Source organism: Neophocaena asiaeorientalis, unplaced genomic scaffold, assembly GCF_003031525.2.
Source record: "Neophocaena asiaeorientalis asiaeorientalis breed wild unplaced genomic scaffold, Neophocaena_asiaeorientalis_V1.1 scaffold82, whole genome shotgun sequence".
NCBI classification, from domain to species: domain Eukaryota; kingdom Metazoa; phylum Chordata; class Mammalia; order Artiodactyla; family Phocoenidae; genus Neophocaena; species Neophocaena asiaeorientalis.
The window spans coordinates 1,098,638-1,118,907 of record NW_020173068.1 but is presented as its reverse complement, the minus strand read 5'-3'; the positions used below and the strand labels follow the sequence as shown (position 1 = coordinate 1,118,907).

Here is a 20,270-nt window from a genome sequence, read left to right as displayed (position 1 = left end):
AAGTCCACCACCTCAATTTCGGATGATTCGTTGTCTATTCAGGTATTCCAGAGATACAGCGTACATCAAGTTGATTGTGGAGATTTAATCCGCTGCTCCTGAGTCTGCTGGGAGTGATTTCCGTTTCTCTGTTCGCACAGCTCCTGGGGTTCAGCTTTGCATTTGGCCCCGCATCTGCGTATAGGTCGCCTGAGGGCATCTGTTCTTCACTCAGACAGGACGGGGTTAAAGGAGCAGTTGATTAGGGGGCTCTGGCTCACTCAGGCCGGGGGGTGGGGGGAGGGAGGGGTACGGAGTGCAGGGCAAGCCTGCGGCGGCAGAGGCCAACGTGAAGTTGCACCAGCCTGAGGTGTGTCGTGTCTTCTCCCGGGGAAGTTGTCCTTGCATCACGGGACCCTGGCAGTGGTGGGCTGCATAATGCTCCCGGGAGGGGTGGTGTGGATAGTGAACTGTGCTTGCACACAGGCTTTTTGGTGGCTGTAGCAGCAGCCTTAACGTTTCATGCCCATCTCTGGTGTCCGCGCTGATAGCTGCGGCTTGCGCCCGTCTCTGGAGCTCGTTTAGGCAGTACTCTGAATCCCCTCTCCTTGCGCACCCCAAAAGAAAGGTCTATTGCATCTTAGGCAGTTCCAGACTTTTCCCCAGACTCCCTCACGGCTAGCTGTGGCGCACTAACCCCCTTCGGGCTTTGTTCGCGCAGCCAACCCCAGTCCTCTCCCTGGGGTCTGACCTGCTAAGCCCAAGCTCAGCTCCCAGCCCCCACCTGCCCCGGCAGGTGAGCAGACAAGCCTCTCAGGCTGGTGAGTGCTGGTTGGCAGCGATCCTCTGCGCGGGAATCTCTCTGCTTTGCCCTCCGCACCCCTGTTGCTGCTTTCTCCTCTGTGGCTCCAAAGCTTCCCCCCTCTGCCACCTGCAGTCTCCGCCCGCGAAGGGGCTTCCTAGTGTGTGGAAACCTTTCCTCCTTCACGGCTCCCTCCCACTGGTGCAGGTCCCCTCCCTATTCTTTTGTCTCTGTTTTTTCATTTTTCTTTTGCCCAACCTAGGTACGTGGGGAGTTTCTTGCCTTTGGGAGGTCTGAGGTCTTCTGCCAGCGTTCGGTAGGTGTTCTGTAGGAGTTGTTCCACATGTAGATGTATTTCTGATGTATTTGTGGGGAGGAAGGTGATCTCCACGTCTTACTCTTCTGCCATCTTTAGAAATCTATTTATTTTATTTTTGACTGCGTTGGGTCTTCGTTGCTGTACGTGGGCTTTCTCTAGTTGCGGCAAGTAGGGGCTACTCTTCATTGTGGTGCACAGGCTTCTCACTGCGGTGGCTTCTCTTGTTGTGGAGCATGGGCTCTAGGCGTGCGGGCTTCAGTAGTTGTGGCACGTGGGCTCAGTAGCTGTGGCTGGCGGGCTTAATTGCTCCGGTGGCATGTGGGACCTTCCCGGACCAGGGCTTGAACCCGTGTCCCCTGCATTGGCAGGCGAATTCTCAACCACTGTGCCACTAGGGAAGCCCTATTTGATTTCTTTTTAATGGAAGATCTAAAATAAGCGAATCTGTAGTGACAGAAAGCAGATTATTAGTTGCCAGCGGCTTGGAGGAGAGGGGGAATGGAGAGTGACTGCTTCTGGATTTCTTTGGGTGATGACAAACATACTCTAAAATTAGATTGTAGTGATGATTGTACAACTTTGTGACTATATTGAAACCCAATGGGGACTTCCGTGGTAGTCCAGCTGTTAAGAATCCACCTTCCAATGCAGGGGACACAGATTCGATCCCTGGTTGGGGAACTAAGATCCCACATGCCACGGGTGACTAAGCCCACACGCTCTAGAACCTGTGCACCACAACTAGAGAGCCAGTGTAGCATGACTACTGAGCCCGTGTGCTGCAATGAAGAGCCTGTGTGCCCAGCTAAGACGCAATGCAGCCGAATAAATATTTTTTTAAAAAAGCAATGGATTGTATACTTTATTTTTTTATTTTTATTTTTTATTTTTTGCGGTATGTGGGCCTCTAACTGTTGTGGCCTCTCCCGTTGCGGAGCACAGGCTCAGCGGCCATAGCTCACGGGCCCAGCCGCTCCGTGGCATGTGGGATCTTCCCAGACAGGGGCACAAGCTCGTGTCCCCTGCATTGGCAGACGGACTCTCAACCACTGCGCCACCAGGGAAGCCCAGATTGTATACTTTAAATGGGTGAATTTCATGGTATGTGAATTTTTTTTTTTTTAATTTTTGGCTGCATTGGGTCTTTGTTGCTGCGAGCGGGCTTTCTCTAGTTGCGGCGAACCAAGGCTGCTCTTCGTTGCGGTGCGCAGCCTTCTCATTGTGGTGGGTTCTCTTGTTTCGGAGCACAGGCTCTAGGTGCGCGGGCTTCAGTGCTTGTGGCACATGGGATCAGTAGTTGTGGCTCACAGGCTCTAGAGCACAGGTTCAGTATTTGTGGCACACGGGCTTAGTTGCCCCGTGGCATGTGAGATCTTCCTGGACCGGGGATCGAACCTGTGTCCCCTTCATTGACAGGTGGACTCTCAACCACTGCGCCACCAGGGAAGTCCCTGAATTATTTCTTTAAAAAACTTTTTTTTTTTTTAAAGGTAAGCCACACACTGGGAGAAGATATTTGCAGTGAATATTATTGACAGATTATATCAAAGAATTCTGTAAAGCAATAAAAATGACAAACAACCCAATATAAAAATGCATAAAGAATTGGAATAGACATTTCAAAGATGAGGAAATTCAATAAACATACGTTAATATGCTCAACATCATTAGTAATGAGGGAGAAGAAAATTAAAATAATGAGATATCATCACACCTATTAATTTGGGAAAAAAACTTCAAAAAGCTTCACATTATTCAGTGTTGTCAGGATATGGAAAAATGGGACCTCTTGAATGCTTCTGGTGGGAGTATAAATTCATATAACCACTTTGCACCACAATTTAGTAATATCTAGTAAAGATGCTTACATGTTCCTATAATCCAGCAATTCCACTTCAAAATTTTTTTTTCATATGGGAATATATGAAGTAAGTCCATAGATGTTTATGCCACATTGTAATAGTAAAATTTGGGAGGGGGGATTTAATATCCATCAGTAGGGGATCAGGTGTGTAATATGAATCAAATATGGAATATTCATTCAATGTTATATTATACAACAATTAAATGAATATGGATAAATCTCAAAAACACAGAGTTCAGTAAGCTACAAAAGAATATTTTCTATATGACACTTGTAATGGTTTTGGTTTTCCAGAGAAACCAAACCAGTTTTATATACATATTATTATAAGGAATTGGCTCATGCAGTTACAGAGGCCAAGAAGTCCCACAATTTGCTGTCTGCAAACTGAAGACTCAGGAAAGCCCGTAGTATAGTTTCAGTCTGGTTCCGACGGCCTGAGGGCCAGGAGTGCTATTGGTATAAAAATTCCGGTCTGAGAGCAGATGACTGATGTCTTAAGTCAAGTGGTCAGGCAGAGAGAGTGAATTCTTCCTTTCTCCACCTTTTTTTCTACTCAGGCCCTCAACTATTTGGATGATTTACATCCGCCTTGCAGAGGGCAATTTGCTTTACTCAGTTTACTGATTCAGATGCTAATTTCATCCCAAAACATCCTCGTAGATAAACAGAGAAAGATTATTTAATCAAATACCTGGGCACCCTGTGACCCAGTTAAATTGACACATAAAGTTAACCACCACAACACAATTAATGTAAATTAAAATAAACATATCTGAAATGATATCATGTATATTGCAGCAAAAGGATAAAAATATGACAGTTGTTGTTTCTGAGACTGGGGAAGGTAAACTTGGTGAATATATCTTCATCTACAATGTTTTATTTCTTTAAAAGAAGATTTGAATCAAATATGACAGAATATCAACATTTGTTCATTTGGGTGATTGGTACCCAGGTAATTTTTTATATCAACCTTCCTTATTCTTATCAACATATTTATATTTTTTCAAATAAACAAGAACCTCTAAATCACTATGAAAATATAACCCCCCTCCCCCATAGAAAATGGACAAATGATATGAACAGGCAATTTACAAAGGAAGAAATGAAACTGTGCATCTCAGACTGGGACTTGAATCCAGCCAAATCCCAGACTGAGACTCAAACCCACAGTCTTTTTTTTTTTTTTCCGGTACGCGGGCCTCTCACTGCTGTGGCCTCTCCCGTTGCGGAGCACAGGCTCCGGACGCGCAGGCCCAGCGGCTATGGCTCAGGGGCACAGCCGCTCCGCAGCATGTGGGATCCTCCCGGACCGGGGCACGAACGCGTGTCCCCTGCATCGGCAGGACTCTCAACCACTGCGCCAACAGGGAAGCCCCCAAACCCACAGTCTTTTAACTGAGATCACACACCTGGTCTCAGGACTTAATGAAGCTCAGGTTCTGAGCTTCACAGAAAGAATTCAGTGAGAGACAAAGTGATAGTTAAGAAGTAGATTTATTTAGAGAGAAACAAACAAACTCCACAGACAGAGTATAGGCCATCTCAGAAAGCAAGAGCAACCCCAGGGTATGGGGTTATCAGTTTTTATAGAGGTGGGTAATTTCGTAGGCTAATGAGTGGGAGGAATATTCCAGCTATTTTTGGGAAGGGGTAGGGATTTCCAGAAATTAGGCCATTGCCTACTTTTTGACCTTTATGGTCAGCCTTGGAACTGTCATGGCACCTGTGGGTGTGTCATTTAGCTTGCTGATGTATTTACAGTGAGTGTATCCTGAGGTTTAAGGTCTAGTGGAAGTCAACTTGTTTGCCATCTTGGACCTATTTGGTTCTAATCAGTTTATGACATGTCTTTGGGTTGTGGTATTCTTTTAAAGGTTGTGCCCTGCCCCCTTCCCTCCTGTTTCAGAAATACAAACAGTCAAAATAAAAAAGATGAAAATATGTTCAACTTGACCAGAAATCTGGGAAAGGAAAATTGAAACAACAGTAAGATGGCTTCTTGCTTCTTAACTAAATCCAACCTAAAAACATAACAAGCAGTGTGGAGAAATAAACACTCTGATATCTGCTAAATGGAGTAAAAATGGGTACAATCTTGCAGGAGGGCTCTCTGGCAAAATATATGTAGCAGGTTCTCAAATTCTTTTTCAATCTGGCTTGAATATTGGACTGATTAGGATTACACTACTCTGTGAATGAATTTTACCCTGTAAAAGTTAATTAACAGTAGTTTAGCCTGGGTGGAAGAGCCTTTCTATGTTGAAGGTGTGGTGGCTGTGGCACAGTGATGTCAGAAACCAAGGTCCCTTCTAATTGTGCATCTGCTGGCTTTCATTCCCTAGATGTCTGTTCATGCTCCAGCCATCACACAGCAGAATAGAGGAAAGGACAAAGAAGAAAGAGCAAAGGATGACAATAGCTGTCTCTCAAGGAGGCTTCCTGGAAGCTTCCATATGACGTTCTGCCTTCATCTGGTGTCCTGAACCTAGGTATGTGGACATGCCTAGTTAGAAGGGAGTCTGAGAAATGTAATTTTTATTCTGGTTCAGCTAAGTTATCTTGTTTGTTTTTCTTTTTGGTAAAGGAAATAGGGAAGAAGGAATATTAGGAAAGAAATAGCAGTATTTGTTATGGGTGTGTAGAGAAAATGTAATTTTATTTTATTTTATTATTATTATTATTTTTGTGGTACACGGGCTTCTCACTGTTGTGGCGTCTCCCATTGCGGAGCACAGGCTCCAGACACGCAGGCTCAGTGGCCATGGCTCACAGGCCCAGCTGCTCCACGGCATGTGGGATCCTCCTGGACTGCGGCACGAACCCGTGTTCCCTGGATCGGCAGGCAGACCCTCAACCACTGCGCCACCAGGGAAGCCCCTGTAATTTTATTTTGATATGGTCTTTCATGAATGATATGTTAGATGTTGTAGGTGCCCTTACCAGATTCCGTTAACCTAGGTAGTACATACAATCCCTAGCTGTTGTGAGTTTTGGTTGATCTCAGATTACAGCTGCTACCTTCTTCAAAGAATTGTCTTTGGCCTACAGCTGCTACATCACAAAGAAGTGCCTGGGAGGTTATACCCACTCCAGGGGAGAGACAGACAGCCAATAGTTTACTGACATGGGGTAAAAAAGCCCAACTGTTGCCTCATGGCGGATAATTCAGTGGTACAATTCTCACTCCAGAACTCCCCTGTGGGATCAGGCTGAGACTAGACTCCAGCTGAGACCATATTCTTCACTGCTTCCCTGATATATATCTTTCATTATGTGCACAAGAATTCCCGTCTCAGGCTCTCCTTCTAGTGAACTTGACCCAAGACAAGTTGTCCTGTCCAGAAACCTTAGTCTAATGTAATAATTTAGATGGTCCTTTTAGGTAATACCTAGTCCCTGCAGTAGATTGGATTATTGTTCCCAATTCTTCACTCCTTCCCTAATATACATTATACTTCCTGACCCATTGACTTTGGACTTGGCTATAAGATTTACACTGGCTAGTGGAATGTTGGTGGATGTGGTATGAGCAGAGGCTTTAAATGTGAGTGTGGTTCGGCTTGGCCTTTTGCAACCCTGTCTTCTGTCATGAGAAGAGCATGTTACAGTAGCCGCTGGCCCCAAAATGAGGAGACTTGTGGAACAGACTTGGATCCTACTCATGGCCTGGAGCCAAGTTCAGATGATCCCAGTTGAAGCCAAAAGAGCTCAACTGAACCTCAAACCTATGAGTAAGGAATCAAAGCTTGTTGTTAAAAATCACTGTGATTTAGGATTGTTGTGCAGCAGGAGTATAACTAAAAGTGTCTTTTTAAGAAGAAATGGTCAGATTTTTAGCTTTTTGCACCCATCTCACTTTCAAAGAGGACATGTGGATGACCATGGGGAGGTGGACTTACGTGTCCATCTCCTACCTGCTGACATCTATAGCTGATGAGATCAATTCTCTTTCTCAGTTTGAGCTTGGTCTGGTGTCTTTAGCCTCCCACTGGGTTTTACTTGGTCTTTGGACAACTCTGAGTCATTGTCCTGTCTCCTCTGTCCCTGTCCGTGGTGGTCAGTCCACCCATCAGCCCCTGCTGCCCCATGACAGACCCACTGGCTCTCACCTAGCATTTGCTCCACCCAAGGATCATGGGAGTCATGACAGGAGCCCAAGAAAAGCTGCATCCCTTTTTGGCCACTCTGTACATTGCTCTTTAGCAGGTTCTAGCAGGTCAAAGCATTGCTCCTCTACATGGTGGCCTCTTCCCAGAACCCCAAATAGGGAATAGAGTGATTTCTCCCACCCTTGAATCATAGCTGAATTCTTGAACCCTTTCTCCAGGCTGAAGTCTGGAACAGAGAGGCTAGAGCCTGTGAATTCCATATCCTCTCTCTGTAGCCCCTCCCTCCTTTTCTTCTCCATGATACCGTCAGGCCAAGGCCTAGGTTTTGAAAGCACACTATGGAGGAAATGCTTCAATCAGATAGCTATTGTTATGTCAAATGGAGCTAATGGAATTTAGAAAATTATTTCCCTCTCGACAATGCCTTGCTTTGGAGCCTATTGATATGCAGCAAAACTGTTGTGAATGTCCAAAGTTGAAAAAAAAATCCTCTTTGTTTATGTCCTGGAAAAAATCAAATCTTCACCAGCACCCCACCAGGAGGGATGAATTGTGGTGGACATGGAGATGTGTTGCTCAGATCCCCCTTCCAGAAGGACTGGCTGCCCAGCTTCAGAGAGCATGTCAGCAGCCAGCCTCCAACTGTCAGCTCCCTCAGGGTCTGCCTTAGCTGAAAAAACCACCCCTTCCATGGTCATGCCCTTCCCAAGTCAGCCTATGTGCGGTGACTGGGTCAGGTGGAGGTGTAAAGGCCTGGCTATTCTGGTCTAATGTGGGACACTTTCATGGGCAGTACTCACTCAAAAATTCCCTGCCGGGTTAGCTGAGGCTCCACTGGGCCTGCATCATAGTTTGATTTCTTCCTCTGCCCAGTCTGGCTTCTATCCCCTTCTTTTCCATAATAAATGTCTTGCACCCCAAACTCCATCTCAGTATCTGATTCCAGAGAACCCAACCTATGACGTGGATACTTTGGGCTGCATGTAAAGGTCCTTATACATACAATGGAATATTATTCAGCCTTAAAGAGGAAGGAAATTCTGGCACATGCTACAATATGGATGAATCTTGAGAACATGATGCTAAGTGAAATAAGCCTGTCAGAAATACTGTTTATCTACTTATATGAGGTACCTTGAGTGGTCAAATTTATAGACAGAAAGTAGAATGGTGGTTGCCAGGGGTTGGGGAGGAGGAAATGGGAACTTATTATTTTATGAGTACAGAATTTCAACTGGGGAAGTGAAAGTGTTCTGGAGATGGATGACAGTGGTGGTTGTACAACAATATGAATGTACTTAATGCCACTGAGCTGCACACTTAGAATTGGTAAATTTTATGTTATGTATATTTTATCACAATAAAAAATATTGGTTATAAAAGTCAGCCACAAATCAAAGAATTACACACTACAGGCAAGCTTATGAAATGTAAGGATGGTTAAATATTAGAAAATTTATTAATATAATTCACTGTGCTAATAGCACAAAGAAGAAAAAATATCTAATCATGTCCATAGATGTTGAAAAGGCATTTGAAAAAATGTAACATCAGTTCCTAACATAATTCTTAATTAAGCAGATATTAATTGATTCATCTTAATATGACAAATAAATTTTTTTCTTTTTCTGGCTGTGCCGTACAGCTTGCAGTCCCTGACCAGGGACTGAACCCGGGCCCTAGGCAGTGAAAGCACCGAGTCCTAACCACTGGACCACCAGGGAATTCCCAAACGACTAATAATTTATATCTAAAAACAAAAATCAGCAGTGTAACACTAGAAGCATTCTCATTAAAATAACAAACACCCATTATCACCACCATTATTTAATATTGTTCTTGACAACTAGCTAATAAATTTTTAAAAATCTAAAGTATAAAATTGGAAAATAAAAGATAGGTATAGAAGACAAAGATAAAGGATATAAACAAACTGTACACAGAAAATATATTCAACATCTTTTATAATAGAAATACAAATTAAAATTTAATTTTTGCTAAGATTAGCAAAGTTAAGACAATGGGCACTCATATTTGCTGGTAATGTGGAAACTGGTACTATTGGTCTATGGAGGGCAATTTGACATCTAAAAAAATCACAAATATACACACTGGACATGTCTTTTGACCTAGAAATTTCCACTTCTGGGAATCTATGCTATAGATTTGTTTCATATATGTGTGAAATTTTATCTGTTTAAGTATGTGGCAGATACTGCTATCTACCAATATCAATTTTCCTTTTCTTTCTTATAAAAGAAACTTGATTTTGTTCAAGGTGACAATAAACCCAATAAAAACATATCACCTTGTAGCCTGGGTAGCCACATGACTCAGTTATGGTCAATAAGCAAAAGACATTGGTTGGAATTCAAGGAAAGTTCTTTGAGAAGGACAGAACTCATGGACCTGTCTTTTGGCTCTTTGCCCTCTTTTTTCTGGCCTGGAATGCAGAAGCAATGCCTGGAGGAGCAGCAGCCATTCTGTAAGTATGAAGATGAAAGTCATACACTAAGGAAGGCAGAGAGGGGAGGAGGAGCCTGGCTTCATGAAGATGGCATTGAGCGACTGTCTCTGTTCTGGAATTCCTTCCTCTGGACTCCTTTCTGTAAGAGAAAAATACACTCTATTTAAGTTTTTTAAAGTTGAGTTTTCTTTTACCTTGAGCCAAAAGCAATCCTCACTGAATCAAAAGATTTTTATGGTAATATCAATTGCTGCATTGTTTGTAATACCAATAAAATTGAAAACAATCTAAACGTCCATCAACAGAAGACAGGGTAAATAAGTGATGGTACACACATGCAATAAAATACTCTGTAGCAAGAAAGATGAATGAGGACACCCACAGGTATTGATAAGCAATGATCTTCAAAATACATCATCATTAAAAGAAAAAAATCGAGATGTAGAACCATGTGCCTATTGTTCTATCATTAATATAAACAAAAAGGGGAGGGGTGTAGTTTTGTTAACCGAGGGAAACAGGGAATTTGCAGGAAAGCCTGTTTCTTGAGGTCCCAGGGAAACACAGAAACATCCTGTTGGAGGAACAGAGAGAAATGAGGGTAAAGGAGGCTGCTGCCCACTGAATCTCTCATGTTCCACTCTTCTGCTTTGGCAACCTTTCCATCCACAGGCCTCTGTGTCTTCTTGTGGAACAATTCCTTGTGTTATGATACTCTAAGGTGTCAAGTGGGCTGGTGAGAGAGTTCCAGAGTGAGCTGGATGACTGGGGAGGGGTAGATGGAAGGAGAAGCCTGTGCCTCAGAAGGCAAGTCTAAAAGACAGGGCTGACTAAGCCACTTTCCTCTGGCAAGTGCCTATGGACCCATTCCTCAGTCCTAGGGACACAGGAGAGAGAACAAAAACTGAGTGGTTGTCACATAAAATCTTGGTGAGATGCTGCAAGTCTAAAGTAGTCCTTTTAGGACCATCATGTAAGAAAGCGGCCTCAAGGTATATTTCAGCAGTTTCAACACAGAGTGATCTTGTCATTGGACACATTTCACAACGATATAAGAAATGGGACAGACACCATGCTCATTCTTTTCATACGACAGAGGCGTGGCGGGTAACACTTCCAGAGGAAGAATGGAAGATTCTGAGAGGATTACACAAGAGTCTTCCCTGGTCTTTTCCAGAAAATAAGGGAGGCTATGGTAGAAGGGAACTGAAAATTTCAAAGTGTTGATTATATCCATTAAATAAGACATTGTGTTTAAAAGCACTATGACATCATGATACACAGGGCCTTGATTTCATCTGATTTTATTAAAAATAAAACTGGATTCAGATTTTTGATAGAAATATTAAGTGATACTGTATCCATCTCAGTGCATCACATCAGTCAGCTTGTCACATTAGTGGTGATGCTAAGTGTAATCCCTTGATCAAGATGGTGACTACCAGATCTCTCTACGGTAATGGTACTTTTTCCTCTTTGCAATTACTAAATATCCTTAGGGTGACACTTTCAGATCTTTTCAATATCTTTTCCCCAAACTCTTTCATTGCAATGGTTTTATCTTTCATTGATGATTCCTGTCTGAATCAATTATTACTAGAATTCTTATAAAATGATTTTTCCATTTCTATAATTCCTTCCACATTGACTAGTTGATAATCTTCTATGAAGAACTTTCCTTTTTATCTCCCTTCAAATGTGTTGAGTTCATATCAATATAGATGAATGGATTCCTTTTTACTCAATATATTATAACCCATTCTGCATTATTCATTTGTGGCTGGCATGACCTCAGATTTGACATGGGGCTCTCTTTAAAATGTAGATTCCAAGGCACCTCCTCCATTGTCTGGGAGTGGAGTCTGGGGTTCTGCCTTTATAACTGGCTCCCCCTAGTGCTACTTATGTCCATTAAAGTTTTAAAGGCTGAAGAGAAACCCTTCCAAAGGACCATCTGAGGGGTTTATGTTAACAGTGGTCCCCACCCCCCCCACCCCCGCCAAGGCAATAATCCTAAAATGTGAAAAGGCTGCTCCTTTGAGGCAAGGAATACCAGAATACCAGCAAGTCTGTCTTCCGTGGGTAGAGAGGGATGAGTAAGAAATGGAGAGGCTGGGAGGCAAGATAGCTACTATTTCCTTTACAGCAATGTTTTTTTGAATAATGGGAACCATTGGCTTCTATCCCCAAAGGTGGGGATGATATCTGGAACCAAACATTGATATAATTAAGAAAAAGCCTAGATGAGGATGGCATATAGAATGCATGAGTATACAGTGTCATCCCTGCTGGTATCCCAATGACATCCAGAAAAAACATGAAAAAGAGAAACTAATAGTTTTATAGAAGCATCAGGAAACTGAAAAACCAATAGGCCAGACAGTCTAAGAAACTCCTGGAAGGTAGAGAGCAGAAAGCAATGTGTGGTTAAAAAAAGGAGGAATTGAGCTCATGTGTTAATGCCTGCTTCCTCTCCTAACCTCACTAAAATAACAGTAAATTAGAAAAAACAACAAAAACAAACACAAAACCCACAAGGAAAAAAGAACAGGCACTGAGGCAAGACTGGGTTAGTGATGCCCATAGTATTTTAGATGTTTTTTACCTGGCATAGGAGAGAAAGAGAAAATGATTCCACGCTCAGAAAAAAAGGCAAAATTATGATTGATCAATTCCTGATACCTCGAGGAAACACCTTAAATGCCCAGTTTGAATGAAAGCTGAAACTAGAGTCCTGAGGAATGTAATCCATTGCCACAAGATGTCTAATTGATTCACAGCTATTGAAGGAACAGAGAGTTTTATGGTCTACTATAGTTATAGTTTAACTTTAGAAACCAACAGATTCTATGATTTTACAGCCTGGTTGTATAGTTAAACACAAGGATTTTAATGCCATGTAGAAAGTTAACCGGTCTCGAATCTTACCTAGCAAGATGTCATAAATAAATAAATAAAATCAGATGAAATCTTACCTATGTCTTTGGAATTCCTTTCATTAACTCTAACTCAGTGTCTGTTTATACACATACACACTTCTGTTTTTCAAGCACTGGAAAACCAGCCTTTTTTTTTTTTTCTCTTCTACCTGCTGTTTTTTTCCTTAAGGAATTAAATCTAATTTTGATAAATGCTCACAATCTCTTTGTTTTAGAATTTTGCTTTAACATTGCTTTCAGTTTTCTCAGTTCTGCAAAGTAAATTGGGGTGAGCCAACAAGAGGAAAAACCAATTTGTGCTTTAGTACTCCAGAAAGGCTCAGAGATTGGAAATACCACATCTCATGGTGGGAATGGGGGACATAGCTGAAAATCTTGGGCCTCAGCTATCAGGACAGAAAACTAGAATTTGCCATCTGGAAAGGTTGGATCCCAAAGCTCTTGGCTTAGGGAGATCAGGCACAGTTGGGGGTGATGCTGCTGGAGTGGATATGGGGGAATTGAGTGAAGTCATCCCCTGCTCTGAGCCATGCGGATTCTACCACTATCCACTGTCTCCCTTCTACTCACACATACACTGTCCCCTACCAGGCAGATCATAGGAGGAGCCTTCTCTAGAGAAACTGGCCAGCCCAGAGAAAAATACCTACAGAAATTGACCTTTGGGGGGGTCCCCCTAGGAGATTTCCAGGGCCCTGCTCATCTGTTACTATGAGGCCACAATCAATAAACTCCATCCACAAACCTAAAACTCTAGTTCATGTGTATATGAACAGATGGTCATAGGTCACCTAACAGCTGCTAACATGGAAATCAGAGACCTAAACAAACTGAAAAAAGGAACTTGAGGAAATTCTTCCCACCTTCCAGTCTCCTGCCAGTGCCTCCCACAGGCCAAGGGAGCTTGAGAAGCTATGAGGGTCAGTCCCCTGAAAGCACAAGATGGGCAGGCAGGGAGTGGATATATAAGCAAATAGGCACCTGGCCAGCACATCCTTGAAATACCAGCTAAATTCAGACAGAGGGAGACAGAGGCAAAGATAGTGAGATAGAACAGAGAGAGAGAGAGAGAGAGAGAGACAGAGAGAAGGATGAGAGACAGAGAGAGAAATAAGAAAATGGTGGGAGGAAACTTTCAAGAATATAATTCAAATCTCAAAATTGAAGCTTCTGGTTGGAAAGGTCTCATCATGATTCCAGCATAATGAATGAATTTAAAAATATAAACCCAGGCAATCAATATGAACTCATGGGCTTCCCTGGTGGCGCAGTGGTTGAGGGTCCGCCTGCTAATGCAGGGGACACAGGTTCGATCCCTGGTCCGGGAAGATCCCACATGCCACAGAGCAGCTAAGCCCGTGCACCACAACTACTGGGCCTGCGCATCTGGAGCCTGTGCTCCGCAACAAGAGAGGCCATGATAGTGAGAGGCCCACGCACCGCGATGAAGAGTGGCCCCTGCTCGCCGCAACTGGAGAAAGCCCTCACACAGAAACGAAGACCCAACACAGCCAAAAATAAATATAAAATAAATAAATAAAAATTTAAAAATATATATATAAACTCATGTTTAGCTTAACACATATACAGATGAATAGATACAGAAATAACTTTAGAAATAAATACATGTCTACATGGGTTAGTATATGTATGTATATTTCCCCTTTCTACTGAGAAATCCTGGGAGCACTGACACTACAATAGAAACAAGTATACCCAGTGCTGAGATCTTGGTTTCTAATATCATTCTCCAATCAAAGGAACCAGAATTCCTTGGAGAAATGGACTGAATTTAGGTCTGGGGTCAAGAAACTACAAAATGATACTAGAGAATTTTATAGAACCAGAAATAAAGAAATTGCTCAGAAACTACAACAACAACAAAAGATGGGGCAAGTCAAAGGGATACCAGAGCCAACTTGGAGGAGTTCCTAATGGCCAAAGCTGAAACAAATTGGGAAACAAAATAAATAATGTAATATTGAATTATAACACAGAGTATAAAATAAATATACTTGATATATATATTTATTGATCCTTAAATCAATAAAGTGATTGAATACATAAACAAATGGGGGAGATGGGACAAATCTCCTTTAAGGAATAATTTCAAATAATACACATAGACATGCTTCTCCCTTTGCAGAATGTAGAGTTTAATTCCTTTCACTGTCCCCTTTGAGTGTGGGCTGGACTTGGTGACTTATTTCCAAATGATAGAACATGGAAGGGGGAAAAATAGTAACTTTACAATGGAGAACACCACCTTGACCAAGTGATCAAGGTTAATATCATCAGTAATAAGTTGTGTTGATATGTGTCTCTGATATGATGTGATAAGAAGGTTACTTTACCGCTGTGTTTTTTATCCCCAAATCCTATAACCACAGTCAAGTCATGAGGAAAACATCAGACAAGCCCAAATTAAGGGGCAAAATATTCTACAAAATATTTAGTCAGTACTCTTCACAGAGAAAGGTCAAGAAAACAAGACTGAGAAAATTTGAATAAAAAAGGATGGGAAATACATACCATGCAAAGGTTAACCAAAAGAAAGCTACTGTAGCTATATTCATATCAGACAAAATAAACTTTAAGGCAAACACAATATCTAGAAATAGAGATTTTTTCATAATGGCAAAATGTGCAATTTGCCAGGAAGATATAATAATCATAAATTTGTGGGCACCTAATAACATGGTCCTCAATGTTAAAAGCTAGGTTGGGGGGCTTCCCTGGTGGCACAGTGGTTGAGAGTCCACCTGCCGATGCAGGGGACACGGGTTCGAGCCCTGGTCTGGGAGGATCCTGCGTGCCGCGGAACAACAAGGCCCGTGAGCCACAACTACTGAGCCTGCGCGTCTGGAGCCTGTGCTCCGCAACAAGAGAGGCCATGATAGTGAGAGGCCCGCGCACCGTCATGAAGAGTGGCCCCCGCTTGCCACAACTAAAGAAAGCCCTCGCACAGAAACGAAGACCCAACACAGCAAAAATTAATTAATTAATTAATAAACTCCTACCCCCAACATCTGAAAAAAAAAAAAAAGCTTAGTCCATGTTTAAAAAAAAATAAAAGCTAGATTGATAGGACTTGAAAGCGAAATAGATATGTGCACAATCATGGTGAGCCATTTTAACATACTTCTCTCAGGAGCTCTCAGGAACTGACAAAACAGTCAAAATAAGTCAGTGGGCCTGTTGTTTGCCTGTTCTTTCCTTCTCTCCTTCTCTTTTCTTGTCTTTTTTTGTTTTGTTTTTAGTTCCCCTTCCAGGGATCGAACCCGTGCCCTGTACAGTGAAAGCACGCAGAATCTTAACCACTGGACTGCCAGGGAATTCCCTAAATGAAATTTTAAATTATTGAATAAAGAAAAATTGAAAGAATCAGATTAATGGAGATAGGATCAAAGAGAACCAGAGCCCAAAATATGCCTGCCAGAAGTTTAGGGGCAGGTGAAAAGCAGGGCTTCTCAATGAAGTTAACTCATTTAAACAACATGGAATTATTACAGGGATAGAAAACCACGTCAATGGAGCAATACATAGTCAAGTAACAGAACTATATAAATGTAGAATCTAGTTTGTAATGAATGTGACATTTACAACTGGTGGGGAAAAGATAGACTATTCAACATATGGTTTTAGGACAATAGGTTTTACATATGGGAAAAAAATTAAGTTAAATATCTACCTCATGCCATAAATAAAAATACATTCGGATGGAATACAGATCTGAAATAAGAAAACAATTTTTTAAAAGTAAAAAAAATGAGCAGATTAAAAAATATATAAACATACATATATATAAAATATATACAAATATAATTTGGGAAAAGGAAGGTTTTCATAAACAAGACACAAAAGATGGAGGTGAATATGGTAGCTATCATACGCTTACCAGGTTTTCCCTCATCCAGTTCTTCCATAACCAAACTCTTTCAGTCCATGTGGAGCACATTCTGAGTAGTCTGAAATGACTGAACCAGCCACCAGACACAGGAATAGATATATAATACATACTGGTCAGGGTGCCCACAATAGCAAGCAGGTTCTCTTGGACTTCCTATGCCCAATCCGTCAGGAGAGTCCTTCTCCCTTCCTTTGGAACCAGGAAGTGTAATAATATGGGCCATGTTTCCAAAAAGATGAAGGAAGCTTCAGTGGGAAAGAAGCCCAGGGAACTGATAGACCAAGAGAGAAATGGTCCTAATGACATGGTTGGAGTTATGATTCTAGTTGTGGCTTAGGACTAAATACCTCTAGAATTCCCAATTTTGTTAGCCAATAAATTGTCTTTTTATCAGAACTAGATTGAGTTGGGCTTGCATCACTTTCAACCAAAGAACCATGTCCAATAATCCAAAGATGATAAAGGTGAAGCTTGTTGATTTAAACTCCATAAAACCATAACCTTCTCAATAATGAGAAATACCATAAACAAAGTAAAAGATATTATTTACAGCAAACAATGGACAAAAGATCAAGTCCAGAATATATACAGAAAGCCTTCAAATCAGTAAGGAAAAAATAAAACGGCTCAAAGGAAAAATGAGAAAAGGGTATTGTGTTAGAACTCTTTCCTTTGAAAGTAATAAAGCTTAACTCGTACTCCTTTAAGGAAAAGAGTGGGGAATTTTTGTGTTCAAATAATTGAGAACCCAAAGGAGCAACATATTTCAGGAATGGCAGCATTATGGTGCTTAGACATTGCCCATAGCAATTGCTTGCTCTCCTTCTCTCCATCTCTTAGTTTGAATTCTTTCTTTCTTATGAGTAGGTTTCGTTGTCACCAAGGGTCTCTTTACATGGCAGCAATATATTTTCCTGCAGCTGAGGGCTGCTCTCATTGTATTTGTCATAACTGTTTTGATTGCAAGTGTTATAAAATCCAGCCCAAACTGGTTTAAACAAAGAAGGGAACTGATTAGCCTGTGTAATCAAAGAGGTGTAATCTAAAGTAAGACTCTCTGAGTGGAGCTTGAACTAAGAGCTCCAACAACATCAACTAGGACTCATTTCACTCCCTCCACAGTATCCTGCCTTCTGCTGTGCTGGCTTTATACTCAGGTTCCTCATTATGGCCTCCTAGGTTTCCCTCATCCTTGATGAGGAAGAGTGAAATATATGTTAGGGAGTAAACATATATCTACCACAATGTTCTTAAATGTAGCTCATAACTTTAAAGACAGACAGATTTCCCGGGGTCCATATCAATGTGCCCAAAGACGTGCCCAAAGACGTGCCCAAAGACTCTAGCAATGCCAGGGCCTGTGTCTTCCCCTGGGCCAATCCATCATTGTATCTCACTGAATGGGTTTTTGGTTGGGTATCCTAGGAGCAGAGCCTGAGCCAGGGATTCAGCTGCACCTGATTGATTGAAGAGTGCTCTCAGGAAAATCTTATAAGGGAGTGAGGGAAACAGAATAGGGCCAGGGAAGAGACTAGGCAAAGGTGAGGGTCCAGCTGCAGTCTATCCTGATCTCTTGGGGAGCGTTGAAGCATAAATCGTCATGCAGAATTGTCTCTCCTTATCTTTAGATGTGGAATGGGGATGGGGGTGGGGGGGGCTGTGGTGTGCAAATCGGCCCTCTCCTGCTGCAGGCAATTCTCTGAAGAAAAGTGCAGCTGTCAGCAACACTCACCTGAACTGAAGGATGGGTGCCCTGATCAGTAAAGGGAATCTAACTGAGGTGCCAACAGTGTCTACTACAATGATTTAGCATGATTGGCCTACTTGGGTCATTTGTATGCCTTGTGACAAAGGAGATAAGCCTTTTGAGTGACACCCCACCAGAATTATATGCAATGGGAGAAGGGCGATTCTGAAAAGCAGAATCAGATATTGTCTGCTGTTCCCTTCAGAACCCACACACACATGCCTACAACTTTTTAAATGCCCCCATCTAAGATAATGCAGTTAGCTCACAATTGAAGAGAAACTCTTTCACTTCTTGCAGCAGATGCTGTCATTGCCTTTCCCAAAGTCCCTTGTCCTTACCACTTTAGTGCATACTGGCCTGACTTCCAGCTGCCAGTATGTGTGCTTCTCTGAATAAGGGCTTTCTCTGATTGTTCCCTATTTTATCACCTAAACAGCAGGCCAGAAGTACAGAGGAATTAATGTTTTTCCCTTCCTGGGAGCTGCTCTCAACCAATGGATGACAGGAGTTGATGTACAAACACTTCAGCTCCCTTAATCTTTGTAGTGGAAAAACACTGTGGTGCATGTCCTACAGTGGCTCCCAGAGTTTACCGTGGGATTAAGATCTAATTGTACACAATGGTAACTGGCATTATAATACACCCTATATTTCTTCTCTTACTTTTTCTGTGTCACTTCCTTACACTTCTACTAGTATTCTCCTTTACCTCCCAAATAAATGACTACTTACAATTGATAGAAGTGTTCTTTGCTTTGACAGCTGACAATGTTCCTTGGTCAGTCCATCTCACTGCCTCCTGGCTACTCTCTGTGCTGTCCTCCATGGCCATATCTAAAAGGTTTCTGGAATGGATCCCCTTCTGAATTCTGTACAGCTTTAGCAGGTCATTTCCTGTTGATGTGAGATCTGAGGCCTTAGGATGATTTAAGGTATTGTCAGCCATACTTGCCTGATCATAAGACTCAATTGGGGTGCTTATTAAAAACCTAAATTCCTGGGCTTCCCTGGTGGCGCAGTGGTTGAGAGTCCACCTGCCGATGCAGGGGACACGGGTTCATGCCCTGGTCTGGGAAGATCCCACATGCCGCGGAGCGGCTGCGCCCGTGAGCCATGGCCGCTGAGCCTGCGCATCCGGAGCCTGTGCTCCGCAATGGGAGAGGCCACAACAGTGAGAGGCCCGCATACTGCAAAAAAAAAAAAACCTAAATTCCCAGCACTGCTCTTCACTGTTCTAAAGGAAAAGATCCTGGGAAATTGTCTTTGCCTGGATTCCCTAAGGAACAGAGCAGGAGGCAAAGGTTTCATAGTGGGGCCTTAATGGGAGGTACAATCCCAGAGCAACAAAAGATAGAAATAGGGGAAGGAAAGAAAGCAAATGCAAGGTGGTCTATTGCTGGGCTCACCAAAGCGTCAAGAAAACATACCTGGTTGCTTAGTTACACAGGAGTCTTCTTTAAAAGTTATGCAAACCCGCCATGTCTTGGAATGTTCCACTGAGGGGTGAAAAAGAAAGATTATTTCCTGGTTCTCTCCTGTCTCTTTTCTTACACTGGCCAAAGTTCACACATGTGGTGTTAACTCCCTCATGACCTGGGATTCTTTTCCACTCCTATAGAAGGGGAGGCCAAGTTCCTTGGCTGCCAGGTTTACTAAATCACGGGTAGGAAAATAGCAGTTCCCCCCAAATGAGGAAATTCAGGGAGAGAATAATTAACTCGCAGAATTTGAAGGTCATAAGGTAAGGGTGATATTCAAGATACTTAACAATCAGTACATTATGGACACAGCTCAATCAGAAATTATTATAGGTATTATAGGACAAAGAAAATGAGTACTTGTGTTGATAACATTAGGAATCAAGATTCTCAGAACAGAATTTCTCCTGTATCTCTTTTCAGAGATACAAACATAGAATCAAAATTTCGTGAAACCTTGTTGCCCTAAATTTGAACTTGGAAATCGACATGAACTTAAGATGAATTTTCTTTAAAAAAACAAACAAAATTTTTCTAGCTCTGTATACTAAAAGCAAAAACAGACACGTCTCTAGGAATGAGTACCCCTAGCCCCTAGATTGTGATCTCTAAATACTGTTTTTCTCTAAAAGGCACCAGGACTATTT

The 20,270-nt window shown here is 42.2% G+C and overlaps 1 long non-coding RNA gene across 1 annotated transcript in view; it reads left to right on the top strand.

Moving 5' to 3' along the window:
- The window catches only part of LOC112398615 (uncharacterized), a 27,150-nt gene extending 17,442 nt beyond the window's left edge, over window positions 1-9,708 (top strand). The window contains exons 2-3 of the long non-coding RNA XR_003003024.1: window positions 5,313-5,459; window positions 9,534-9,708. This is a non-coding gene — a long non-coding RNA (uncharacterized LOC112398615). The remainder of the gene's footprint in view (window positions 1-5,312; window positions 5,460-9,533) is intronic.
- The last annotated feature ends 10,562 nt before the right edge of the window (window positions 9,709-20,270 follow it).